The sequence below is a fragment of the Nycticebus coucang genome, chromosome X (genome assembly GCF_027406575.1).
Source record: "Nycticebus coucang isolate mNycCou1 chromosome X, mNycCou1.pri, whole genome shotgun sequence".
Lineage (NCBI taxonomy): Eukaryota > Metazoa > Chordata > Mammalia > Primates > Lorisidae > Nycticebus > Nycticebus coucang.
In genome coordinates, this window is record NC_069804.1 from 166,768,681 (window position 1) to 166,785,200 (window position 16,520).

The window sequence follows — 16,520 nt, forward strand, 5'->3', positions numbered from 1 at the left end:
ACATTTTTCCAAATCTTGAAAGTTAGAGATTGGTATTTTGATAGGAATGTCATTGAATGGGTAGATTGCTTTGGGAAGTATAGACATTTTAACAATGTTGATTCTTCCCATCCATGAGCATGGTATTTTCTTCCATTTGTTAATATCCTCTGCTGTTTCCTTTCTGAGGATTTCATAGTTTTCTTTATAGAGGTCCTTCACCTCCTTTATTAGGTGTATTCCTAGGTATTTCATTTTCTTTGAAACTATGGTGAAGGGAGTTGTGTCCTTAATTAGCTTCTCATGTTGACTGTTATTGGTGTACACAAAGGCTACTGACTTGTGGACATTGATTTTATATCCTGAAACATTACTGTATTTTTTGATGACTTCTAGGAGTCTTGTGGTTGAGTCTTTGGGGTTCTCTATGTATAAGATCATGTCGTCAGCAAAGAGGGAGAGTTTGACCTCCTCTGCTCCCATTTGGATTCCCTTTATTTCCTTGTCTTGCCTAATTGTATTGGCTAGAACTTCCAGCACTACATTGAATAGTAAAGGTGACAGAGGACAACCTTGTCTGGTTCCAGTTCTAAGAGGAAAGGCTTTCAGTTTTACTCCATTGAGTAAAATATTGGCTGTGGGTTTGTCATAGATAGCTTCAATCAGTTTTAGAAATGTGCCACCTATGCCTATATTCTTCAGTGTTCTAATTAGAAAAGTATGCTGGATTTTATCAAATGCTTTTTCTGCATCTATTGAGAGGATCATGTGATCTTTATTTTTGCCTCTGTTAATATGGTCGATAACGTTTATAGACTTGTGTATGTCAAACCAGCCTTGCATCCCTGGGATGAAGCCTACTTGATCATGATGAATGACCTTTTTGATGATAAGCTTTAATCTATTGGCTAGGATTTTGTTGAGAATTTTTGCATCTATATACATGAGTGAGATTGGTCTGAAATTCTCCTTTTTGTTTGAGTCTTTTCCTGGTTTTGGTATCAGGGTGATGTTTGCTTCATAGAATGTGTTGGGGAAGATTCCTTCTACCTCAATTTTTTGGAATAATTTTTGCAGTACAGGAATAAGCTCTTCCTTGAAGGTTTGATAGAATTCTGGTGTGAAGCCATGTGGACCAGGGCATGTTTTGGTTGGAAGATTTTTTATTGTTTCTTTGATCTCAGTGCTTGAAATTGGTCTGTTCAGGAGCTCTATTTCTTCCTGGCTGAGTCTAGGGAGAGGGTGTGATTCCAAATATTGATCCATTTCTTTCAGATAGTCAAATTTCTGGGCATAGAGTTTCTGGTAGTATTCAGAGATGATCTCTCGTATCTCTGTGGGATCAGTTGTTATTTCCCCTTTATCATTTCTGATTGAGGTTACTAGAGATTTCACTTTTCTATTCCTCGTTAGTCTGGCCAATGGTTTATCTATTTTATTTATTTTTTCAAGAAACCAACTCCTTGTTTCATTAATTTTCTGAATGATTCTTTTGTTTTCAATTTCAGTGATCTCTGATTTGATTTTGGATATTTCTTTTCTTCTACTGAGTTTTGGCTTAGATTGTTCTTCTTTTTCCAATTGCATAAGATCTCTTGTGAGATTGTTGATTTGCTCTCTTTCTGTTTTTCGAATGTAGGCATCTAAAGCGATGAATTTTCTTCTCAAAACTGCTTTTGCAGTATCCCACAGGTTTTGGTAGCTTGTGTCTTCATTGTTGTTATGCTCAAGGAAGTTAATGATTTCCTGTTTTATTTCTTCCTGCACCCATCTGTTATTCAACAGAAGATTGTTTAATTTCCATGCCTTTGTGTGGGGTTGAGCGTTTTTGTTAGAGTTGAGTTCCACTTTTAGTGCCTTATGGTCTGAGAAGATACAAGGTAAAATTTCAATTCTTTTGATTCTGTTGATATTTGTTTTGTGTCCCAGGATATGATCAATTTCAGAGAATGTTCCATGGGGTGATGAGAAGAATGTATATTCTTTATCTTTGGGGTGGAGTGTTCTATATGCATCTATAAAGCACAGTTGTTCTAGGGTCTCATTTAAATCTCTTATATCCTTGTTTAATTTCTGTTTAGAGGATCTGTCCAGCTCTGTAAGGGGAGCGTTAAGGTACCCTGTTATTATGGTATTATCAGATATCATATTGCTCAGACTGAGTAAGGTCTGTTTCAAGAATCTGGCGGTATTTAAATTGGGTGCATAAATATTTAGATTTGAAACATCTTCTTGTTTTATTTTTCCCTTGACCAATATAAAGTGACCATCTTTGTCTTTTTTGACTTTAGTTGCTTTAAATCCATTTGTATATGAAAATAAGTTTGCCACTCCTCTTTTCTTCTGAATTGCATTTGCCAGAAAAATTGTCTTCCAACCCTTGACTCGGAGCTTTAATTTGTCTCTTGAAGCCAGGTGTGTTTCTTTCAGACAGCAAATGGATGGCTTTTGTTTTTTAATCCAGTCAACCAATGTATGTCTCTTCAGTGGGGAATTCAAGCCATTAATATTTATTGAGATAATTGATAAGTGTGGTAGTATTCTATTCGTCTTATTTTGTGAGAATCCATTTCTTAGTTTTATTGTTTGCATCAGTGTGGAGGTTCGGTTCTGTCCTTTAATTTCTGAGTTCTTACTTGCTGCTAATCCCTTGTGGTGGTCAGTGTGCAAAACAGGTGGGAAGTATTTCCTGTAGAGTTGGTCTTGTTGTGGCGAATTTCCTCAATGTTTGTATATCCGTAAATGATTTGATTTCTCCGTCAATTTTGAAGCTTAGGTTAGCAGGGTACAGAATTCTGGGCTGGAAATTGTTCTGTTTAAGTAGATTAAAGGTAGATGACCATTGTCTTCTTGCTTGGAAATTTTCATTAGAGAAGTCTGCGGTCATTCTGATGGATTTGCCCCTGTAGGTCAACTGGGCTTACTCCTGGCATCTTGCAGGATCTTTTCTTTTGTCTTGACTTTGGACAGGTTCATCACAATGTGTCTTGGAGAAGCTCAGTTAGAGTTGAGGCGACCTGGGGTCCGATAGCCCTCTGAAAGCAGTGTGTCAGAATCTTTGGTGATATTTGGGAAATTTTCTTTTATAATATTCCCTAGTATGGCTTCCATTCCTCTGGGGCATTCTTCTTCCCCTTCTGGAATTCCTATAACTCGTATGTTGGAACGCTTCATAAAGTCCCATAATTCTGATAGTGAACATTCTACTTTCTCTCTCTTCTTTTCTGCCTCTTTTACTTTCTGAGTTATCTCAAAAACTTTGTCTTCTACCTCTGAAATTCTTTCTTTTGCATGGTCTAACCTGTTGCTGATACTTTCCATTGCATCTTTAAGTTCCCTAATTGACTGTTTCAGTTCCTTCAGCTCTGCTATATCCTTTTTATATTCTTCATATCATTCATCTCTTATTTGATTCTGTTTTTGTATTTCCTTTTGGTTATTTTCCATTTTATTAGCAGTTTCCTTCATTGTTTCCATCATTTCTTTCATTGTTTTCAACATGTGTATTCTAAATTCCCTTTCTGTCATTCCTAACATTTCTTTATAAGTGGAATCCTCTGCAGTAGCTACCGCATGGTCCCTTGGCGGGGTTGTTCTGGACTGGTTCTTCATGTTTCCTGGAGTTTTCTGCTGATTCTTCCTCATAAGTGATTTCTTTTATCTGTTTCCTTGCCCTAATTTTCCTTTCACTTCCTCTTGCTCTTTAAGTTCTCGTGCTTGTGGAAGTTGCGGGCAGGTTTAGACGGATTGAACACACGCGACCACTTGCCAGTTTTCCACTGTTTTAGTCCTCCTCTTGGGGTCCAGAAGTCTCTCGCTGTGTCCCTGTATCCTCTCAGGGGGGATGATCGGCAGATCCCACCAGTCAGAGATGCCTGGAGTCCTATCTCCCCAGAGTCACAGTGCCGAGATGGAAGGAAGCTGTTACTCGGCTGCCATCTTGCCCCTCCCTCTCAAAAGAAGGCACTGTTGTGCACAGTGTTTGTAATTGAAGGCAAATCATTTGTTTAAAAAGAAGTCTTTTATACTTATCATTGAAAGGGTATCTGGCAAAAAAAGAGAAAGCACCAGCCCCAGATCTTTTCAGAAGACAATTCTAGAAGACTGTTATATATAAGATAATACTAATATTCTCCAAACTACTTCAAGGGTATAAAATGAAGAAGAAAGTATAAAACTATTTTTAAAACAGGGCTAAAATAGCACCCCAAAAATGAAGGTACAGATCACATAAAATAAGTTCTTAAGTATAATATTAGCAAACCCAAGTAAAAACACATCAAAAACACATCACGAACTTATGATGGAGCTTATGACTTCATGTCCCTTATTCCGTGTATACCAAGTGTTTCAATATTAGAAAGAATATTAATATAATTTGAGTATTTATGGAGCCAATTTAACAACTATACCACTGCTTCCATATGTCAAAGGATATTTAACAGCATCAACATTCTACAGGACAAAAGATCCACTTTCCTAATCAAATAAGTTGGAAAGTTAAGAAAGTAATGGTTAGACCTTTAGATTAGAAGATATAGAACACTTAAGAGTAAGTTAAAAAGCAACTAAATCAGAGAAATTACGATTAAAACCACAAATAACAGACCACCACAAAGCTTCCAGAGCAAAAATTGTTAAAAATGGTCTCTTAGGGAGGCGTCTGTGGCTCAAAGGGGTAGGGTGCCGGCCCCATATACTGCAGGTGGCGTTTCAAACCTGGCCCCGGCCAAAAAACTGATGCTATAGCCTTGTGATGCTATAGCCAAACACCTGAGACTGAATAATTTCCAAACACAGATGTTTATTCTCTCACTGTTCTGGAAGCCAGGAATTCCAAGGAAATTTGCATGAGATTGTTTATGGCAGCTCAACTTACAATCGCCAAGATCTGGAAACAACCCAAGTGCCCATCAACTGATGAATGGATTAATAAAATGTGATATGTATCCATCATGGAATACTACTGAGCCATAGAAAAGATACAGACTTTACAACTTTTATAGTTACCTGGATGGAATTGAAGCTCATTCTCTTCAATAAAACACCTCAGGAATGGAAAAACAAGTGTCCCATGTAGTCAATAGTAATTTGAGACCAGGAGGTGAACATCTGCAGGCCCACATGAGAGGAAAAACACAATTAAATTCCAGAAGGGGTCAGGTGGAAGGAGAAAGGGGAGGAGGAAAAGGGCTCAGTAAGCTTCCACCTAATGGGTACACCACCTAATGGTTAGGAGTATATGGCACACCTCCTGGGTGAAAGACTGAAATACAACTCAGGCTTTGTGTAATTAATGCAAACAATATAACCTAATTATATGTTCCCTCATATTAATTGGAAAGATTAGAAATAAATTACAATATTGCACTGCAAAGTCATTAAAACCCCTGGTTTTCTGTAACCTTGGGAGACGGAAACAGCCTCTTTTGCTTCAGTTTCTTCTTCTGGAAAGTGGGGAAATTAACTTTCCATGCTCCATGGGTTATTGCCTTTTATATTACTTGAATTAGTATTTAAAAACCATGAGAACAGCAATGTGGTAAGGACACAGTAAAAGATCAGCAGATGTGACTTGTTCTATGATATGAAATTTACATGGTAAGGGAGCCAAGCAAGATGGTGGCTGAGTAACAGGTTCTTTGCAACCGGGCACAGTGAGATTGGGAGAGAAGACTCCAGGCACCTCTGGCTTGTGGGCTCTGCCCAGAAACATCCCTTTGGGGACACAGGGAGGCAGTGGGAGGCTTCTGGACCCCAGGAAGAGCACAAAATCAGTGGAGAAGTGGGAAGTGGTTTCTCTGGGTCTGAGGCTGTGGTGCCTGCTGCAGCCATAGCTGCAAAAACAGCAAGATTGCAGGCAGGAAACGCCTTCCCTGTGGGTTGTTTTGGTGTTTTGGACCTGGAAACTTGGTTGAATTGCCTTGGGAGACTCTGGGCGAGTGTGTATGTGGCTCTGAGCAGTGTCCAGAGTTCAGGAGTGAGCCACTGGACTGGAGCAGAGCTCTCCTTGTTCAGCTGTGGACCCCTGCTACAGCCACTGTGGGAGAGCTGCCCTGCAGCCTCTGCCCTCAGGGTCCCAGAGTGAGGCCTGTGCTGGGAGACCTTGGGCAAGTGATCTAGTGACTTTGAACAGTGCACAGAGAGTGGGACTGAGACCCTGGGGAAGAGCAGATCTTTCAGTGTTTGGAGGTAGGAGAGCTGTCTTGCAGCCTTGGCCCTCAGGAGCTTAGAATGAGGCTGGATTGGGTGCGCCTGATAAGTGGGAAGCCATTCAGGAGAGATCCCAGTGACACATGCTTTCCTGGAAAGCCTCTGCTTAGCCAAAAGTGGGCTGAGGAGTGATTCAGTCTCTCAACCTGTGTGGTTTGAAGGCAAAGAAGTCAGCAGAAGCCTCCAGTCTCCATCTTATACAGCTGTAGCAGCATTGTGATTAGCATGTCATACTCCAGAAGATCACCTGTTGTCCAGGCAATATTCAACAAGATACATATGTATTGCTTTAAAAAAATTTTTTTTCTTTTGTTTATTTCAACTTTTCTCCCCAGGATATTCTTTTTTTTCCATTTTCTTCATTTTTCTAAGTGTACACATAATTTTTCATTGTTACTATAATGTAATGATAACAACTTCATTTTTGTGTTTCTGCCCCTGTTATTTAGTTTCCTCCCCCCATTTCATCCTGTAAGTGTTTATGTTTGATTTATAATAGTTTTGTTTTTTGTATTTGTTGGAGATGGGGTACTGTATCTGCTCAGGCTGACAAAGAGCTTCAGACCTAAAGGGAACCACCACCCAACCCAGCACCTCCAGAGGTTGGGGGGTTTTTAATATGTGGGTCCAAATACCCTACCATACACCTTTATTACTCCTTTCTCCCTCTGTCTGTCCCTCTCTTCTTCTTGTCAATATTCTCTTTTACTCACCCTCTTTCCTTTCTCTTTTTTATTTTCTTTTTTTAAAATCTTTTCTACTTTTTGCTCTTCAATCCTCCCATAATTTTAGTCTAGAGCCAAAAGGACTCATCAACACCTTAGGTCTGAGGCTTGGTAACTTAGAGAGCAAGAAGTCAAGGAAAACTTATGGCAGAGAAACAGGCAAAAGAAAACACTCATGAAGAAGAAACGTCAAAATAATCCCAGCAGCATGAATAACTAGAGCAGAGCAACCACCACCAAGAGACCATGAGGTAGCTACTGCAGAGGATTCCACCTATAAAGAAATTCTAGAAATGATAGAAGGGGGATTTAAAATACAGATGATGACTACAATAAAGGATATTTCTGAGGAAATGGAAAATAACCAAAAGGAAATCCAAAAACAGAATCAAATAAGAGATGAATGATATGAAGAATATAGAAAAGATATAGCAGAGCTTCAGGAATTGAAGCAGTCAATTATGGAACTTAAATATGCACTATAAAGTATCAGTAACAGAGCAGACCGTGCAGAAGAAAGAATATGAGAGGTAGAGGAAAAAACTTTTGAGATAACTCAGATAGTTAAAGAGGCAGAAAAACAGAGAGAGAAAGCAGAATGGTCACTGACAGAATTATGGGACTACATGAAGCATTCAAACACAGGAGTTGTATGTAGCCCAGAAGAAGAACAAGAACACCCCAGAGGAACAGAAGCCATACTGGAGTATATTATAAATGAAAATTTCCCAAATGTCACCATAGATTCTGACACACATCTTTCAGAGGGATATTGGACTCCACGTTCTCTCAACTCAAATAGAGCTTCTCCAAGACACATTGTGATGAACTTTCCCTATGTCAAGACAACAGAAAAAATTCTGCAAGCTTCAAGAACTAAACTCAAATTGACCTACTTGGACAAATCAAACAGGGTGACTGCAGACTTCTCAAATGAAACTTTTCAAGCCAGAACACAATGGTCATCTACCTTTAATCTACTTAACCAAAACAATTTCCTTCTTAGAATTCTATATCCTGCTAAGCTAAGGTTTACATTTGATGGAGAAAATCAAATTTTTACTGATAAGCAAATGATGAGGAAGTTTCCCACAAGATCAGCTCTACAGGAAATACTTTGACCTGCTCTACACACTGACCATCACAATGGACCACCACCAAAGTAAGCACCCAGAAGCTAATGGAGAAAACCTAGCTTCCACAATAACACAAAAGATAAAACTAAGCAATGGGCTTCCACAAAATAAGATGAATAGAAATCCACCACATTTATCAATTGTCTCAACAAATGTTAATCACCTGAATTCCCCACTGAAGAGGTATGGATTAGCTGATTGGATCAAAAAACACAAGCCATCCATTTGCTGTCTGCAGGAAAAATACCTAGCCTCAAAGGACAAATTAAAACTCAGAGTTCAGGGTTGGAAGACAATTTTTCAGGCAAACAGAATTCAGAAGAAAAGAGAGGTTCCAATCTTATTTTCAGATTCAAGTGGATTTAAAGCAACTAAAGTCTAAAAAAACAAAGATGGTCACTTCATATTGGTCAAGTGAAAAATACAACAAGAAGACTTTTCAATTCTAAATGTTTATGCACCCAACTTCAATGCTCCCAGATTCTTGAAACAGACCTTAATTAGTCTCAGCAATATGGTATCCTATAATACCATACAGAGCTGGACAGATCCTCTAAACAGAAATTCAACAAAGATATAAAGGACTTAAATGAGACCCTAGAACAACTGTGCTTGATAGACATATATAGAATGCTCCATCCCAAAGTTAGAGAATATACATTTTTCTCATCCGCCCATGGAACATTCTCTGAAATTGATTATATCCTTAGGACACAAAACAAACCTCAACAGAATCAAAAGAATTGAAATATTACCTTCTATATTTTCAGACCATAAGGCATTAAAGGTGGAACTCAACACCAATAAAACATTCAACCTGACACCAAGACATGGAAATTAAACAACCTTATGTTCAATGACAGTTGGGTGCAGGAGGAAATAAAAGAGGAAATCATTACCTTCCTTGACCATAACAACAATCAGTACACAAGCTACCAAAACTGTGGGATACAGCAAAAGCAGTCCTGAGTAGAAAATGTATAGCTTTAGGTGCCCACATTCAAAAAACAGAAAGAGAGTGCATCAACAAACTCACAAGTCATCTTATGGAATTGGAAAAAGAACAATGTAAGCCTAAACCCAACAGAAGAAAAGAAATATCCAAAATTAAATCAGATATTAATGAAATTGAAAACAAAAGAATCATTCAGAAAATTAAGGAAACAAGGAGTTGGTTTTTTGAAAACATAAATAAATAAGTTCAACCTCTGGACAGACTAACTAGAAATAGAAAAGTAAAATCTCTCATAACCTCAATCAAAAATGATAATGGGGAAATAACAACAGATGCCACAGAGATACAGGAGATTATCTCTGAATAGTACAAGAAAATCTATGCCCAGAATTTTGACAATTTTCCTTTTATTAAATCATAGCTGTGTACATTAATGCAATCATTGGGTACAATGTGCTGGTTTTATACACAATTTGAATGAAATATTGTCATCAAACTGGTTAACATAGCCTTCACGGCATTTTCTTAGTTATTGTGTTAAGACATTTATATTCTACACCTAGTAAATTTCACACATACCCTTGTAAGATGCACAGTAGCTGTTGTCCCACCAATTACCCTCCCTCCACCCATACTCCCCACTCTCTTCCCCTCCCTCTCCCCTTTCCCCTTGTTTGTGGGCTATAATTGGGTTATAGCTTTCATAAGAAAGCTATAAATTGGTTTCATAGTAGGTCTGAGTACATTGGATACTTTTCCTTCCATTCTTGAGATACTTTGCTAAGAAGAATATGTTTCAGCTCCATCCATGTAAACGTGTAAGAGGTAAAGTCTCCATCTTTATTTAAGGCTGCATAATATTCCATGGTATACATATACCACAATTTATGAATCCATTCATGGGTCAATGGGCACTTGGGCTTCTTTCTATGACTTAGCAATTATGAATTGGGCTACAATAAACATTCTGGTACAAATATCTTTGTTATAATGTGATTGTTGGACTTCTGGATATATACCTCATAGAGGAATTGTAGGATCCAATGGCAGGTCTATTTTTAGCTCCCTAAGTGTTCTCCAAACATCTTTCCAAAAGGAACATATTAATTTGCATTCCCACCAGCAGCATAGAAGTGTTCCCTTTTCTCCACATCCATGCCAACATCTCTGGTTTTGGGATTTTGTGATGTGGGCTAATCTTACCGGAGTTAAATGATATCTCAAAGTAGTTTTGATTTGCATTTCTCTGATGATTAAGGATGACGAGCATTTTTTCATATGTCTGTAGGCTGTGTGCCTGTCTTCTTCAGAGAAGTTTCTATTCAAGTCCTTTGCCCACCCTGAGATGGGATCACTTGTCATTTTCTTCCTAATATGTTTGAGTTCCCTGTGGATTCTGGTTATTAAATCTTTGTTGGAGACATAACCTGCAAATATCTTCTCCCATTCTGAGGGCTATCTGTTTGCTTTACTTACTGTGTTCTTGACTGTGTGGAGCTTTTTAGTTTAATCAGGTCCCAGTAGTATATTTTTGATACTGCTTCAATTGCCCAGGGGGTCCTCCTTATAAAATATTCACACAGGCTGATATCTTCAAGAGTTTCCCGTGCACTTTCTTCTAGCATTTTTATAGTTTCATGTCTTAAGTTTAAATCTTAAATCCAGTGAGAGTCTACCATGTTGTTTTGATCATTGTAGATTTCTAGTATAGCCTGAAGTCTGATTTTTTTTTTTTTATTTCTGAGTAATGTGTTGGCTATTTGAGGTATTTTCCAATTCCATGTAAAATGAAGCACTATTTCTTAAAGCTCTTTAAAGCATGACAATGATTATTTAATGGGATTGAATTAAATCTGTAGATTGCTTTGGGTAGTATGGATATTTTAAAAATGTTCATTCTTCCCAGTCATGAGCATGGTATGTTTTTCCATTTGTTAATTTCTTCAGCTATTTCTTTTCTCAGAGTTTCATAATTATCTTTATACATATCTTTCACACATTTTGTTAAAGTCCCAGATATTTCATCTTCTTTTGCACTACAGTGAAAGGAATAGAATTCTTGCCTATATTTTCTGCTTGACTATTGTTGGCATATATAAAAGCTACTGATTTGTAAGTATTGATTTTGTACCCTAAGATGCTGCTGTATTCCTTGATCATTTCTAAGAGTTTTGTAGTTGAATCCCTGGGATTTTCCAGATATAAAATCATGTCATCAGCAAAGAGTGAGAGTTTGATCTCCTCTGACCCTATTTGGATACACTTGATCACCATCGCTTGCCTGATTATGATGACTAAGACTTCCATTACTATGTTGAATAGCAGTGGAGTCAATGGGCATCCTTACCTAGTTCCTGATCTGAGTGGAAATCTTTTCAATTTTACTCCTTTCAATATGATATTGGCTGTGGATTTGCTATATATGGCCTCTATCAGTTTAGGAAATGTCCCTTCTATGCCTGTTTTTTGAAGTGTTCTGATTATGAAAAGATAATGGATATTATCAAAAGCATTCTCTGCATCAATTGAGAGAATCATATGGTCTTTGTTTTTTATTTTATTTATGTGATGTATTATATTTATAGATTTGCATATGTTGAACCAACCCTGTAACTCTGGAATAAAACCAACTTGATCATGGTGTATAACATTTTTTGATGTGTTGTTGAATTCTGTTTGATAAGATCTTATTGAATATTTTTGCATTAATATTCTTTTTTTTTTGCTTTTTTTGTTTTTTTTTTGTGCATAACCTGTATTGTCTCTATGTATCGATATTCATTAATGATATTGGTCTATAATTTTCTTTATTTGTTGGATCCTTTCCTGGTTTGGGAGGATCAGGGTGATATTTGCTTCACAGAATGTTTTGGGAAGTACTCCTTTATCTATGCTTTGGAAAGGGTTTATAATATAGGTACTAGTTCCTCTTGAAAGGTTTGATAGAATTCAGATGTGAAGCCATCTGGTCCCTGACTTTTCTTTATTGGGAGATTTTGTATTGTTGATGATATTTCAGTGATTGATACAGGTCTATTCAAGATTTCTAATTCTTTCTGGTTGAGTCTAGGAAGGTGGTGTGCTTCTAAGTATTGGTCCATTTCCTTCAGATTTTCATATTTATGAGAACAGAGTTTTTTGTAGTAATCATTGAGGATTTTTTGAATTTCTGAGGTGTCTGTTGTTATTTCTATTTTATCATTTCTGATAGATGATATTAGAGATTTTACATTTCTGTTTCTGGTTAGGTTGGCCAAAGGTTTATCAATTTTATTAATATTTTCAAAAACCAACTTTTTGTTTCATTGATTTTCTGAATGATTCTTTTGTTATCAATTTCATTTAATTCTGCCCTAATTTTGGTTATTTCTTTTCTTCTGCTTGGTTTGGGGTTTGAATATTCTTCCTTTTCCAGCTGCTTGAGAGGATCCATTAAGTTGTTGACTTCCTCTCTTTCTGTTTTCTTGAAGGCTTCCAATGCTAAAATTTCCCTCTTAGGACTGCCTTTGCAGTATTCCACAGGTTTTGATAATTTGTGTTTTCATTATCATTTTGTTCCAAAAATTTGATGATTTCTTTCTTAATCTCATCTTTGACCCAGCTGTCATTCAGCCTAAGATTATTTAGTTTCCATGACTTTGTTTGAGTATGAAGATTCCTGCTGCTGTTGAGTTCAACTTTTATTGTATGGTGGTCTGAGAAGATACAGGGAATAATTTCTATTCTTTTAAATTTGCTGAGGTTAGACTTGTGTACTGAGATATGATCAATTTTGGAGGATGATCCATGGGCTGATGAGAAGAATGTATATCAAGTTTTATTAGGATGAAGTGTTCTGTAGAGGTCTGTTAAGTCCATTTGTTTTAGGGTCAGGTTTAAGTCTAATATTTCTTTTTTTAGTTTCTTCTTTGAGGATCTATCCAAAACTGTCAAAGGGGTGTTAAAATCTCTAAATATTATTGTTCAGGAAGTTATCAAGTTGTTCATCTCCATTAGGGTTTGCTTTATAAATTGAGGAGCATTCTGGTATGGTGCATAAATTATCAAACACTCTTCATGTTGGGTGTTTCCCTTGACAAATATGTAGTGACCATCCTTATCTTTCTTTATCTTTATTGGTTTAAAGCCAATTGTATCTGCAAATAAAATTGCAATCCCTGCTTTTTTCTGATTTCAATTTACCTGTATTACATATTTCCATCCTTTCACCCTGAGTCTATTTTTATCCTTTAAGGTAAGTTGACATTCTTGTATGTAGCAGATATCTCGTCTGAGTTTCTGTATTCAGTCAGCCAACCTGTGCCTCTTTAGAGGACAATTTAAACCATTCACATTACTTGAGAGAGTTGATAAGCCTGGTAGTATTTTGGGTGTCATGATTTTCAAATGTCCAGTGGATATTTTAAATCCTTTCACCACTGTGGAAGTTGGATTTTTTTTTTTTTCTGAGTGAGTTTACTTTGGTGTAGAGCTAATATGTTGGTCATTGTAGAGGATGGGTCTGAGAATATCCTGGAGAGCTGGTTTAGTTATGGCAAATTTCTTCAACATGTCTATGTCATTAAAGTATTTGATTTATCCATCACAAATGAAACTCAGTTTAGTTGGATATAGGATCCTGGGCTGAAAGTTGTTTTATTTTAGGAGATTGAAGGTTGATGACCATCTTCTTCTGGCTTGAAATGTTTCAGCTCAGAGATCTGCCATCATTTTGATATTTTTTCCCTTTGTAGGTGATTCTTTTCTTATGCCTGACTGCTTGCAGAATTTTTTCCTTCATCTTAACTTTGGCAAAGTTAATCACAATGTGTCTAGGAGATGCTTCATTTGGATTGAGTCTTGCTGGGGTTCTGAACCTGTCTATATCTGACTCTCTGTATCTCTTTCCATGCTTGGAAAATTCTCCTCCATATTCTCTTGAAGTAGAGCATCTGTACCTTTAGGACCATCCTCTTCTCCTTCAGGAATTTCTATAAGATGAACATTTGATCTTTTAGAGTGATCCCACAACTCTCTCAGGGAATGATCGGATTTGGTCTCCATTTATCTGCCTCTTTGAGCATTTGGGAACATTCAAAAACTTTGTCTTCAATTTCAGAGATCCTTTCTTCTGCCTGGTCAACTATATTACTGAGAGATTCTGCTGTATTTTGGAGCTCCTCGAATAACCTTTGCATTGCCTTGAGCTCTGCTATCTATTTTCTCTTTATGTCCATATCTTTGGTGACTTTGTCTTTGAATTCACTAATTTTTTGAGACAACATTGGAATTCTATTGAATTTAAACTTCTCACTTTTCTTCCATTCTATTCATCTTATTTGCCATCCATATTCTGAATTCTATTTTTCTATTCATATTCAAATTCTATTTCAGCCATTTGTCTATGCATGGCATCTTCAGTTGTATCTCCTTTGTCATTCCTTGGGTGTGTGCGTGGGGGGTTGATCTACTCTGGTTATTAATGTTGCCAGAGTTTTTCTGTTGGTTCTACCTCATGTTTATTTTCCACCATTTGGTTATTAAAACTGGTAGGGTGAGATTGAATTTGGGGTCCCAGGTAGCAGAGTTAATCAGCCCCTTACCAAAGTGCTAGGTCTTGTTATTGTGGCTTACCCCTACAACCTTAGAAAGGCCCCTTTCAGAGTTTCAGCTGGAGACTCTGGGGCCCTACTTGGTGAGATAGCTGCAAGCTGGCTTTGTTTCGAAATCAGCCAATTTCTACCCTATCTTAAGAAGTCATGGTATTAGGCTTAAATTTCAGCTGGACAGAGATACAGACAGCTATGGCACCCTGCCCCCAACCATTCAGTTTTTTTCTACTACAGAAATTTGGTGGTCAACCTCAGAGTCTCCCCGAGCATATAGTCCTAGACACCAATTCCAATCAAATTGTCTTGACCAGTACAAACACTGCTTAACAGAGATGAATCCAAGGTTTTCCAACTGTGCATTGAAATTGACAGTCAGTTATGTCCCACAACTCTGAGGGTATGGTGCCCATACCCTCTGGTGAGCTGCCAATTGCCCATCAAAGTCCCAACTGAGCATCAGTGCCCCTGCCCTTGGGCACAGTCAAAGCTGAGAGTCTGTGACTCTGCCCACTAGGCTCAGTTCACATGGGACATCCATGCTTCTGCTCGCCAGCTCAGTTGGAGCCTGGGGACCACACCCCCACCAGCCGGGCTCAGTCCACACCCAGCAAGCCTCTGCTGGCTGGCTCAGTTTTAGGATTCTCACCCCCATCTGCTGGACTCAGTCCACACTGGAGTCTGTGTCTCTGTTCAATGGCTCAGTTGGAGCTGGGGGATCACACCCCCACCATCTGTGCTCAGTCCACACCCAGCAAGCCTCTACTCACTGGCTCATTTGGAGCTGGGGGTCCTCACCCCTGCCTGCTGACCTCAGTCCACACCTGGCGACCACTCCCCTGCTTACAGGCACCGTCAGAGCTGGGGGTCCTGCACCCCCTCCCACCAGACACAGCCTGACTGGGGGTCAATACCACTGCTGGCCAAGCAAAATCATAATCAGAGGACTGCTGTTCCTCCTGCCATATGTCCCTTTCTTCCCCACGAGTCATAGATTCTGTAGTGATGTTTAGCAGTCCACAGTATGCTCAGATCTCTCAGGAAAAGACCAAACACTCTGGACTCTGCAGGGGGCAGAACTTCACAGCACCATGAGAGGTGGGAAGGTTGGACTGGGAGTTTGGAAGTGCAGGGAAAATATTTCTTCATTTTATGCTCGGTGGGCTGTGTCTAGGTTCACAAATGGGACCTCCCTGGAGAAAGAGACCTGGCGTATAGTGGCTCTCCCCAGTGAGGTAAAATGAGAGGTCTTTTGTCCCTGGCTTGCTTGCAGAGAGCCCACATGAGCCTCGCGCTTGAGGGAGGTGTCTCCCATCCTCTAGCTTTGTACCTGTAATTTGTTTTCTTGAATGTTCTTCCTTGGAGTCACAGCTTGCTGAAATTCTTTCTTGGCTCAGCTCTCTGCCTTTGGTTTCAAAGAGTCCGATTCTGTGTGGATTTTCTCCCTCTGGTCAGGAGCCTCTGCAGAGCATTGGTACTAGTCGGCCGTCTTCCCTGGAACCCCCGTGAATGATCCCTGTTTTTATTTCTAAAAATTGTATTGGCTATTTGTTTTTTTTCTGGTTCCATTGGAAGTGAAGTACTATTTTTTTCTTTTACTTTTTTAAATCTTTGTTTAAAAATTCAGGTTAATGTGAGGGTGCAAACAAATAGGTTATAATATTTGCATTTGTTAGGTGGAGTCCCTCTTATAGTTATGTCCCACACCCAAAGGCTGTGCCATATACCTTTACATTGTTCCCATTAGGTGGGAGCACACCAATCCCCTAATTTCCTCCCCTGTCCCCTTTCCCTTGTTCCCTTTACACTCAGCTTGAATTGAATTGAGATTTTCTCTTAGGTAGGAGTGTATTAGATCATCTATTGGCCTCATATTTGTATTAAGTACATTGGATATTTGCTTTTCCATTCCTGTGATACTTTA